This window comes from Oncorhynchus nerka, linkage group LG11 (genome assembly GCF_034236695.1).
Source record: "Oncorhynchus nerka isolate Pitt River linkage group LG11, Oner_Uvic_2.0, whole genome shotgun sequence".
Classification (NCBI taxonomy): Eukaryota; Metazoa; Chordata; class Actinopteri; order Salmoniformes; family Salmonidae; genus Oncorhynchus; species Oncorhynchus nerka.
In genome coordinates this window covers 42,199,871-42,213,056 of record NC_088406.1, presented here as the reverse complement: position 1 = coordinate 42,213,056, position 13,186 = coordinate 42,199,871, and the positions used below count along the sequence as shown (strand labels likewise).

Sequence of the window (13,186 nt, the reverse complement as noted above, 5' to 3'; positions counted from 1 at the left end):
TAATGTACATGTCGATGTATAGCAGAGCACCACTGTAATTATGACGCATTTGAAGGGTATATTGTTTCAAACTGTATGTCTAGAAAAGCTAAATAAAAAAGGGTACTTTTGTGATATTCATATCAATATTTTAACTTAGTATAAATGAATGTGAACATTTTTATTCCTGAATCTACACATGCTCCATATTTTAGAGCACACTATAAGGAGTGTAATGACAAGATGATGTCTTTATCATGTGTGGTTCATGGATCATGGAGGCTTACAAGAGGCATGGGTGTAAAACAGGTCTAAAATGGTCACTTTCATCCTTTTTTTTAATGGTTTGTGATTCAAATGTAAAAAGTGTATCAAACATCGTTCATCCCAATTCATTTTCAATGTGAGAATGGCCAGAACAGTCTGAGATACCAAAAATATTTTCAGGCCTTCCTGGTGTACAATTGCCCCCGGTGACAGACTAGTGTTCTCTCCAGACTACCTCACACTATAGAAACAGGAGATAGGCTCCTGCCCTATTGGCCATAATGGTTTGGACAAACGATTATTATGTACAGTATACTGTAAATGCTTATTTAAATTCAGCAATCAACTAGCCACCCCATGCCATACGTGTCTCGTCAGTACTCCATGAACAATACGACTTTGGAAATGGGAATCTATTGGGTAAAATCCAAATATCTGAAGGTATGCTTTTTAGCCTGTGTTGTCTGTTTAATCAGACTACACAAACAGTTGAGACACATAGCACTCAGGGCAAAAGTACATGACTACAGATGTTCTCTAAATAAACATGCGTGGGCTGATTTGAAGGTCCTCAAAGATTCACCACAGGACATGGGGTTTTCAATTTCATAAAAGGTCAGATTGGAATGTATTGGATTTTCTTTCATGAGATTAAGTTAATCTACTAAATTGATGTTAGAGTCCCAGTCAGATGCAAATGCTACGTGTGATGTCTACTTGAAGAGACAACGCCAATCGCCTGGCTAGTTCCTACGGTTGTAGACATCTGCTATGCTCCTCTGTAGATTCTTTTTTTACATTTAATTGAAGAGACAAAGCCAAGCATCTGCCTAGTTCCTATTTTTGCTGACAGCTTTGCTCCTCTTTTAATTTTGGGGGAATTTGAGAGTTATTCATAAAACATTAACCAGTCTTTTGTCTTGCCTTTCACAGTACAACATTGTGGAACTGCAGGTAAGACCCATATTAGTCTATCAATGTATGATGACTCACTGTAAATACTAGTACATTATAAGACAAGGACTCCCCCAGCTAGGTACTGTAGGTCATCATTCATTTCTACATGGCAGTTACCAGAAGACTCCCTATCTGCTTTATGTGATCACATCTGGGCCACCTTCAGCAAGCAAACTTCAGAACGTTGCAGATAGATTCTACATGTCAGAAAGGGATGTTTGGCCTACATAACCTACACTCCTAAAAATAAAAATAGCTTTGTAGAACCTAAAATGTTTTTTCAGCTGTCCCCATAGGAAAAGCTTTTGAAGAACCCTTTTTATTTCCAGGTAAAACCATTTTGGTTCCAGGTAGAGGGTTCTAAGTGTAACCAAAAACATTTATCCTATGGGGACAGACAAAGAACCCCGTTTGGAACCCTTTCTTCTAAGAGGGGTTCCAATAGGTGTAGCGCCCTGCTCAATGTGCCTCTTGTTCTATGAACCAACAGGATGTTCATCAGAACAGGATTGGACAGTGGGTCAAAACTACATCCAATGGCAACATTCTGCAGCTTTCTTACCCCCTGAGCTCTGAAGCACCCGTAGGATCCTATGCTATTGTAGTGTGGATTGGTGAAAAGAAAATATACCATCGCTTCAAGGTAGAAAAGTATGGTAGGTTAAGCTTTGTTATTTTACTTTTCATGCTAGGTATTGTCATGGCTCTGGCAGTTGAATCAATGCATCACAACCCTGGAACATTCATGAGTTAACTGCTATTCATTTATTTCTAGTTTTGCCGAAATTTGAGATCAAAATGAACCTCAACGATGAGATCAGCATTGTTCAAGAGGAGTATAAAGTGGAAGTGTGTGCAACGTGAGTCAACACTATCTCTGTTCTATAATGCACTGTAGTTACAAATTACTCTAATACATAGACAAGTGCATTTTCAAATACAAATATTTAAATACCCCATGCATTTAAACCCAGGTCTGTTTAGTCATAGAGGTATTTAAAATCATTTATTTGGACGCAAGTCATTTAAAATAGTTTCAAATAGTAGGATATTTATAGGCAATAATATGAAAATACTTTCAAATACTTCAAAAATAAGTAGTTGATTTGGCCACATTATTTGAAAATACTGATGCCTAGAAATAAGTATTTGAACCCAGGTCTAAGTAATGACAGCTAATAGTTAATTAGTGTGCTTACTCAAAGCTCAAAGCTTGCACAGAGCGCCATAGACTAGAATAGTACATTTTGGATTTCAGATGTGCAGGCTGACCCAACTTAGATTTCTTCAATACAGCTTAATGCTACCATTTACCAGTCACTACTAATACCAATAACACTGCAGTCACTTCTACTACTACTACTATTACTACTACTATACTACTACTACTACTACTACTACTACTACTACTACTACTATTATTACTATTACTGCCACAGTCACAACTTTGACTTATCTCACAACCATAAATACTCAAGACAAGCTAGCAAGCACACACATTTTCTTTAAGAAATGTATTTTTCTAGTTGAAGACCTACAATGCTACTGCTCAATGTCATAAACTGTTCTTATGAGTCCCTGAGCCTTCAAAGGTTTGGGACAGTGGCATGTACAGTACATGAACAGCTGTGCCAGTATTCATAAAGCATCTCAGAGTAGGATTGCTGACCTAGGATCAGGCTCCCCCTGTACATGAGATCTTGTTCATTAGATCCAAAAGTTCAAACTGATCCTAGATCAGGACACATACTCTGATAGGCTTTATGAATACTGGTCCAGATCGATTGATAATGTTGAAAACACTTTACTTAAAAGCATTATAATGTATTGTTATAAGCACGCATGTATGAGATTTATAATGTCTCATATGAGACTTATAATATGGTATGTCTCTCTATGTAGGAAATGTATGATAGTTGATGTGTCTGATGTATGTTTGTGTTTTATTCTGAAATAAAATCAGATACACTTATGGGCAACCTGTACCTGGTAAAGCAGAGGTAGAGTTGTGCCGACCCTTAGTTCCCAATATATTGATACCAATAAGAATTGATGAGAAAAATCCAGAAGGAGTTCCTGCTTATACACCCCCCTGCCATAAAGAGTCAATAGAGGTCTGTATGCTTTCCTGAAGAAACTATATACTTGTTTTTACCATCATATTACATTTGAAAATGATCTGGTTACATTTATTTAAATAATTTCTTAATGTGTGTGGTTTTGCTTGCTTTTCCCAGATGGACCAAACTGGCTGTGCTTCTCATGTCTTCAACATGTCAATTTTCACAAAGGATGCTGGCCAGAAAATGCTCATAGACAGGCTGAGTTTAATGCAAAAGTAGAGGAGGAGGGGACAGGCAAGTCATTTATCTTAACAATTTGGAGACGGTAGAAGTGATGACAACATTTGCCTGAAGTCAAATTAAAACTTTTTTATTTTCTGAGAGTGAATTACATAATGTCAATATTGCATGTTTAATTAGATTGTGAAGATTGGCAAGACCTGTGTATTTGACCTTTGGTGCTACATCCTCATATTATGCTGGTTTTATTCATGTCTTCGTTTGTAATCGTGTTTTTACTACGTTGAATAAGCTGCACTGGAATTCAGCTCCTGCATTGTGAACTGCCATTGTGCATCATGGTGGCGTGTGTCGTTGTGAAATAAACCATCCTATTTTCATTTGTTTTCCTTTGACAGGTATTACACAGTCAAAGGAAAAACACATTGCTCTCTCAGATGTGATTGGAAAACTCACATTTGTCGACACACCCAAAATCTATGAGCATGGATCAACTATCGAGGGCAAAGTGCGTCCAAATACAGTGTTATTGTTTCTTAGACTTAGTTGAATTGTAGATGCCATTTGTCTTTGACATTCCTGTTTACTTAACTACCAATGGTCGGTAACAGTGACACACATCACCACTTACAACTCCCCCCCCCCTTTCCCCTCAGATTAACGTTGTTCACTTCAACAACACACCTATCGCAGACATGCTAGTCTACCTTTTGGAGAAGAAAGACAGGTCCTCAAATCTTCTACAGAACCTAACCACGGACAGTCATGGTACTGCCAGTTTCTCCCTCAACACAACCAGAATGCCCAAAAAGAATATTAACCTCATAGTAAGTATGATTTCTTCTAGGTTTTGGAAGACACACCATTGAACCTACACCCTATGGCCTATCATGCTCTTGTTGAGATCTGAGAAGATACCATGTGTATAACAAAGACTATGGTAAAACTTCCACCTAGCTTATCAGAGGGCAAGGTGGAGATGTTGACATACTCTATTGCTTACACCTGTCAAAAAAAAAAAAAACGAATCCTCTCAGATCTCCACAAGTATATTGTACAGGGTCTAAGGGTAGATTTGGGATTGGGCCTTTAGTTATACTCTCTCTCTCCTCTGTTGCTTTCCAGGTAAGCAACACACCACAAGTGGAGAATATTAGATACAGGGTCCCCTATTTCAAAAGAGGGCACCACAAGCTCTCCCTGATCCAGCCCACTGCCCCTCACAGTAAAACGTTCAGCTCTCTGGCTATTCAGAAGATGGAGCACCCACTGGCATGTTGGGAGGGAGTGTCAATCACCATCCAGTACGCCATCGTAGAGGAGACTGTCCCAAAGGGCTCCGTGGATGTCATCTACCTGGTGAGTAGAACAAGGAACAAGTTGTGACAACCTGCAAACCCGGGGTGAGTCCAAAATGGTGCGCTACTTTTGACCAGGGTCATTTAAGACATTGTCCCAGCCTCTCATCTTCAAAGGAAGGATGTCTCTATACAACACCAGTACTTCTCATCATCTCCTTCTTGCTGACTTGATGGGATAACCGGGATAACTGTTTTTTCCTTTCCCTCCTCCAGGCCTTATCCAGAGGGGTGATAGTTCAGCATGGACATATCAAGGTTACCGTGCAGCAGGGGAGTCCTGGTGAGGGAGTTTCATAAAGTAATTATGAACGTACTTGAAGGTGCTTGATGACAATGACAGTTTGACATGCTTTTGTGTTACAGCAACTGAGGGTGAAGTCACCTTGAAGTTGGCAGTGGTTCCAGAGATGGCGCCAGTGGTACAGGTCCTTGTGTACAGTATGCTACCCAGTGAGACTGTCATCGCCCACAGCATGAACTTCCCCACTGAGAAATGCTTCAGGCACAAGGTGTGTGTATATGTGGGCATGCTTCTTCATGTGTTATACTCTCTTGGCTTCTGCACATCACAAACATACTATGTTCATTTTATGGAAGGTATAAAAAGTGTCAAGTATTTCCCATGCACATAGATATCATTCCGTGTATAAAGGTGTATAATGTACACTTATGTATGTCATGTGCACTAGGTGTCGGTGGAGTTCTCACCCTCACAAGCAGTTCCAGGGGAGGAGAACACCCTGCAGCTCTTGGCCCAGCCCGGCTCCCTCTGTGGCCTCAGTGCTGTGGACCAGAGTGTTCACATCTTGGAGCCAGGGAAGAGGCTGAATGCTGACAAGGTAACAGAGCTCGGTGTAGTGAATATCAACGGTCATATACCACCATGTAAACTGCTTTTGTGGTGCTGGCAATACAAGTAGCTTCAGAGGACTAAGAAGTGACAACAGCAGACTTGGAGTGAGTCTGTTCAATGTTGGCCATTTGGTGTGCTTTCATTAAAGGAACTGGAAAGCACCTCCCTATTGGTACTTAATGAGTTAACAGTCTGGGTTGTGTTTATTATTGCAATTTTAACCCTCATGCTAACATATTACATGGATAACCAACTGGGGTCATTTTGACCTCAAGAAGAAACTGTTGGAAAAAATCAACAATCATAGCAACATATCAACTTAATTCAATACATCATTAGACATGTAAATCTTGTTATCTGAAATAAAAAATTAACCAAAACAGACTATTTTTTGCAAAATTACAGTTAATTAGCATATTCTGTAAACCGAAAATATACATTTGTCCCTTAAATCATGTGCTGTTTTTTTCCAACGTACAATCCACATAAGTGCTAAAAACAAAATGTATCATAATTTGATTATAGCATCATTTCGTTTTTTAGAATTTTTAAGTAAATACTAATTCTGTCATATTATGTGGTAAAAACTATTGCCATTTATAACCAGTTTAAAACATAGCCGAGAACAAAAGGAGCTTAATTTATGCAGGTGATCTTTCCATCTTGTCAAAATCACTGATACAGGTCCCCCTCCACCCTCTGAGGATATGTATAACTTAATATTACATCTCCAGAGAAACCTGGATTCAAATAACTACTTTTTTTAGATTGGCCCTAGAATAACTTACTTTTTTAGATTTGCCCTAGAATAACTACTTTTTTAGATTGGCCCTAGAATAACTACTTTTTTAGATTGGCCCTAGAATAACTACTTTTTTAGATTTGCCCTAGAATAACTACTTTTTTAGATTTGCCCTAGAATAACTACTTTTTTAGATTGGCCCTAGAATAACTACTTTTTTAGATTTGCCCTAGAATAACTACTTTTTTAGATTGGCCCTAGAATAACTACTTTTTTAGATTGGCCCTAGAATAACTACTTTTTTAGATTGGCCCTAGAATAACTACTTTTTGGAGACTACACACTGGTACAGCTTTCTGTGTAGATTCAGAGTGTATCTAAGTTCGCTATTGCAGTTCTATCAAGTATTTATACCATTGGCAGGCTTTTTATACTATTGGCAGATTTTATATGCAGAAAAGTGAATTCATTTTGGTTTTGTACACATACATAAAATATGTGGTATAAAAAACTGCAATCTTAGGTGGGTACATGGGGAGCTATATCTCTGTAGATAATCTGTCTATCTGGTCAACATCACTGATACAGGTAAGTATGGGTAATTTGTTATTATGTCTACAAAGAAACATAAATTATTACAAGGGTCCTATCTATCTCATTACTATAGATGGAATTAGGTGTTTTGGACTGGGGTCGAAAAGACCCCAAAGTCTATATTGATACAGAAACACCAAGAACAAGTTAATTGTCAAAGTCATTAAGCCAGAAGTATTTGGTGAATCTTGGGAAATGTTATTCTAACATGAGGTCACCAGTGACCTCAGCATTCTGTCTGGTTTGACCAGGCTCATTCTAACACGAGAATAATGATTATGTTTTGTTTTAATAGGACGCTATATAAGCTACTCTCACCATCGAACCATGGACGGACTTCTGGTGGCTCAAGCTGGAGCAGCTGGAGCAGCTGGTGGCCTTGCACCTCCACCACCCATACAGACGGTCCGTACGTTCTTCCCTGAGACGTGGATATGGGATCTTGTGGAAGTTGGGTAAGAGCACTGCAGTGAGGCTGTTGCCTTATAAACGTCAAGAAAATAATGCGCGCACATCGATGAGGCAGAAGGTTATGATTCTGAACGGTCAGATAGTTAGCAACAATAACAAGAGGCCATGTGGGGAATAGTAGGTGTCTCGTTTCAGCTCGTTGTATCTTCTTATTGATACCATCTCTTGTTTTGAGGTGTTTTGACTCATGTCATGTCTATGCTAATATGGCAAAACATTTGCTAGCTTGCTACCAACAACTGTAACGATGTATTTGAGAGACAACAAGTGCTCATTGTGCAAATGTATTTATGTTTTCAATAGACATTTGAAGGCAAAATATAGCTTAGATGTTGTCAACAGTCTAAGCCAACCCCGTCTGTTTTGCTCCATATTTCCGCACGTGTCGGTTTTGTTGCTAAACAACCGACCGGTCTGTATCAAAACATACAGTAGTGGTGTAGATTAGGAACATCATCGAACTGCATTACAAAGTAGGGGAGAGTGTGGTACATTTAGATTTGTTTTACATTCAGCATTACTCTGTCAAGCAAAAACACAGTATTTTTTCTAACAAAGATTTACATATATTTCAGGATGTTGTGTATCCCTTGAAATAAACATAATTCATGGAGACATTACAGTTTGGAAAACATAGCTTGTCCAAAAAAGGGGTCTCCTTGCACAATTTACCCCCGGTGTGGAGTAAATTGAGTCGCGTGATAGGGTTAGTTAGGTTGCCTACAAATGTCTGTTCTGAATTAAATATTACCATGTCTATCTTTATTTCCCAAACACAATTCAACACAATCACAAACACGTCTTTGCTAAGCATCCTTTAACAAACACTTAACACCTAAAAAAAACACTTTGTAATTTGCGATAATGGCAAGGACTGGAAGTCTTTGGGTTTACAGCTCTAAATACAAAATAAATACAAAATAATGAAATATCCCAGCGATATTGCATTGCTTTACGCCTAGGAAGAAAACACTTCAATGTGCTCAATTTACCATTGGCTCAACTTACCCCGTGGCCCTCAGCTCAATTTACCCCAAGACAAACATTTGGACTATATTTGCCCACACAGCTACAGAGATGCACTTTCATGCAAGGTTTAGGACATGAAAAAAAATTAAGCTTATAAAGATCCCAACTGATGTATAGAACAATCTTACAATGATCTACTTTGGTTTAGATACAATCATAGTGAAACAGAATACATTTATTTGACTTGGTGAACAAGTGTTTTTTGGACCTGACTTGCTGACCACTTTTTCCATATGGTTTCTTCCTTCACAGACTCCATGAAATTATTTATCTTCCTAAATATTTGGTCAAATTATTAATTTTGTGTATGGTTTCCTAGAAACAAGGGTGGCTCAACTTGCTCCACTTTTACCTACTGTAGGCCTCTGACCTCAATAGGACTCCCCAGTTAGATGAAGCTTAAATATATTTAAAAACATTTAAAGAAACAGTGTTTAAAGAATTTGTAAAGTCATACTCCATTGTTCTCCATGGGACACTTAGTGTCTTTCTGTTTGAACTCTGACCTTTGCATTACAGGGAATCTGGCACAGCAGACATGCCCCTCACAGTTCCAGACACCATCACCACCTGGGAGACAGAAGCATTCTGCCTGGCTCCTGGCGGCTTCGGCCTGGCTCCTCCAGTGGAGCTCACTGTCTTCCAGCCCTTCTTCCTGGAACTCACCCTGCCGTACTCCATCATCCGTGGAGAGCACTTTGAGCTGAAGGCCACTGTGTTTAACTACCTGTCCAAGTGCATCATGGTACGGCACCGCATCATGATCGTCTCTTAAGTTGTTTCATTAGTTTTCCATGTTAACTTACAAGTGTTCCTATTTGGCAGGTTTCTGTGACTCCAGCTCACTCCTTAGACTACACTCTCACACCCTTGAAGGATGTCCAGTACTCATCATGCTTGTGTGCCAAGGGACGAAAGACCTTCAGTTGGACAATGGCACCCTCTATCCTGGGTAAATCACCAGTCTTCATTCAACCGTTCAAACAGCAGAATGGATGTCAGCCTGAGTTGTGTACTCTGTCACCATATTGGATGTTGTGTAACCTGTGCTGCACTCTGTCTGTCAACGTGTGTGTAGGGGTTATGAATGTGTCCGTTAGTGCAGAGGCTGTCCAGTCCCACGCTGCGTGTGACAATGAGATTGTGAACGTACCGGAGAGAGGACGCATCGACACAGTCACACAGAGCCTGCTGGTGAAGGTATGTAGCCTACTGTTGTGACGGAACATACTGTTGTACAGATACCTAGTGTAACTACCTCTGACTGAAAATAATATCCTCTCTTCTCAGGCTGAGGGAACAGAGAAGACCGACACCTACAACTGGTTGCTGTGTCCAACTGGTCAGTAATACATGAACGTTGAATGTTCACTTTGGTTGAACTGATTATCTCCATTAATCTTATCATCTGTGTGTCCACAGGAGTAACTATGACAGAGGAGGTGGAACTGCAACTCCCCAAGAATGTGGTGGATGGATCTGATCGAATTTCTCTCTCAGTCCTGGGTAAAATAAACCATTGTATTATTTAGAGAGGCTTGGTGAGTTTAGACAGGAGTTTTGGTGGGAAAAGCAGCCCTTATCCAGTGATAATGCTGCTGTTTGCTAAAGACGACAGTATCACAGAAGTCCCATGTTTACCTGTAGGTGACATCCTGGGTCGGGCCCTGAAGAACCTGGATGGACTGTTGCAGATGCCGTATGGGTGTGGAGAGCAGAATATGGCCCTCCTCGCCCCCAATATCTACATCCTGGAGTACCTGAGGAACACAGAGCAGCTCACTCCAGCCATCCAAGACAAGGCCATCAAGTTCCTCACTAGTGGTAAGAGAGTTCCTCAAAATATGGGTCGTATTGATTAGGCACCAAACGGAAGAAAACTGACTGAAACAGAGCTGGATTTGTCCAATAAGAGCCCCTTTTTTTTCCGTTGAAGAACATTTTTAAACATTTCACCACAGTGTGCCCTAGTGACTACAACCCTGCTATCATGTAAATTATAGAGCTACAGCACAGATGACATTACAGTGTTATCAACAGAGCATCACTGACCCAACACATGTTGGGACTTCCAGATGTTTTGCTAAAATCATTTGATTATAGAATATAGATTTTTTTTTAAATCCCAAATGTCACCCTATTCCATACATAGTGCACTACTTTTTTCCTGGCAAAAAGAGTACACTAGGGAATAGGGTGCCATTTGGGGCGCACCCTCAGTGAATATAAAACACACTTGGTTACTGTTGTTTGCTTTAAAAACTCACCGACAGGTTACCAAAGGCAGCTGAACTACAAGCATGTTGATGGTGCATACAGCACATTTGGACAAGGTTCAGGGAACACTTGGTAAGTATTGTGTTTCACCTACTGGTAAACACATTATAACTGTGTCTGTTTCAATTAAGTATTGACCAATCAAATGGCATTGTCTCTGACAGGGAGACCATGGATGTGACATAAATTAAAATAATCTTTTGTTGCTTGTAATGTCAAGCTCTGTCATGTTTATAACAACCTTATGTGGGTATTATGACGGGACATTCAAATCAAGTTCTCTTTTCTCAGGCTGACTGCTTTTGTTTTGAGATCCTTTGGCAAAGCAAAATCTTTCATTTATATTGATCCAGTAACAATTGAGCAAACCAAGACTTGGTTGAAACGTCAACAAGGCGAACGTGGCTGTTTCATTAGATTGGGGAAACTCTTTAACAACAGAATGAAGGTATTTATATTGATAATAAACTGATAGAAGAAGATGTCGTTTTACGTCTCGTCGGACCAGCCATAAAGTTGGGAATGATGATTTCTACAGACTTGTATCAGGCTACAGTTTACACATGTTTTAGTATTTGGCATATTGTTTTGTAGGGTGGGGTGACAGATGAAGTCACACTGACGGCCTACATCACTGCTTCAATGCTGGAGCTCAACATGTCAGTGTCGGTACGTAGCATCTCCACATAACTATTGTTTCTCACTTCAACAACGTCCATTACAGGAAACTGATTTAGCCTCCTGTATGAAGTCTATTGTATACATTGGGGCAGCAAGGTAGCCTAGAGGTTAGAGCATGGACTAGTAACCGAAAGGTTGCAAGTTCGAATCCCCGAGCTGACAAGGTACAAATCTGTCGTTCTGCCCCTGAACAGGCAGTTAACCCACTGTTCCTAGGCTGTCATTGAAAATAAGAATTTGTTCTCAACTGACTTGCCTAGTTAAATAAAGGTAAAATTGTTATTATTATTTTTTATGTCAACTGTCTTTTAGATATTCTAAAATGTAGCATATGGAATATAAATAAGAATAGCTGTTACCATAAGCAGTCCTGAATGACAGTGTGCTGTTAACATAAAAAGTACAGGCATAGTTATAATAATGTAAACTGAAAAACTAAAAGTGCTCAAGCATGAATGTGTCTAGCCTGGTCCCAGATCTGTTTGTATTACCTTGCCATTACAAACAGATCTGGGACCAGGCTATCATGTCTCTTAATGTGCTGCTCTGTTATTTTGTGCTCCAGGATCCTGTTGTGTACCGCAGCTTGTCTTGCCTGAGGAACTCCACCAGTGATTTGTCTAACACTTACACTACTGCTCTGCTAGCCTACACCTTTACCCTGGCAGGGGACATGGAGACCCGGGCCCAGCTTCTGCAGCACCTGGACACGATCGCATTACAAGAAGGTGAGACATATCCTGGTCCAAGATCTGTTTGTGGTGTTTTGCCTTGATTGAGCTTACCTGGGCAATGGACCCAATGGAGTAATCCCAAAAGTGCAAACCCTCCTCCCATCTGGCACTCCAGATAGGCTCAATCAAACACCCAAAGTATTTTATAGTGTTCCTCACCCCTCAGAGGGTCTCCTGCACTGGACTCAGACCTCCTTAGAGACCTCAGCCTCCCTGGCGGTGGAAATCAGCTCCTATGTTCTGCTGGCTTCCCTCAGTGCCTCCCCTCTGTCTACCACTGACCTTGGCTACGCCTCCCGCATCGTCAGGTGGCTGGTGAGACAGCAGAACGCCTACGGAGGCTTCTCTTCCACACAGGTATACTTCCAAAACACCTCCGTTCTGAAGCGGCACCCTGTGCTGTGCACTAGTAGTGAGGCATTATTACCACCTTGACTTCACAACAGGCATGTATGTGCTTCTTGTCATGTCAAGCCTGGCGAGGATAACTTGCACTGAAATGGAGGCAAGAAAGCATAATGGATGGAAATGGGAAATAGTCACTCTAGTAACAGATCAATGTAAAAATCCCCCCTTTATGTAAAATGGGCTTTTTTCATTCATTTTGAACATATGTCTGTGGTCTGTTGGTGTGTGTGTTTAGGACACAGTGGTGGCCCTCCAGGCCCTGGCTCTCTACTCCACCAGGGTGTACAGTAGAGAGGGTGCCAGCACAGTCACAGTACATTCTCCCAGTGGGGCACAGCACCTCTTCGAAGTGAACCAAAACAACAAGCTTCTCTACCAGGAGAGGGCGCTGCAGGACACAGAAGGGAAGTACAGCATGGAAGTGAAGGGCAGTGCTTGTGCCTCAGTGCAGGTCAGTGAATACACTCCTCCCAATACTAAAGTGCAAGATATGGATTTGTATATTACTGTGAATTTCAAACATTTAAGAA

At 40.5% G+C, this 13,186-nt stretch overlaps 1 pseudogene; it reads left to right on the top strand.

The window, feature by feature from the left end:
• LOC115136894 (alpha-2-macroglobulin-like) overlaps positions 1-13,186 on the top strand; it is a 40,317-nt pseudogene that overhangs the window by 10,693 nt on the left and 16,438 nt on the right.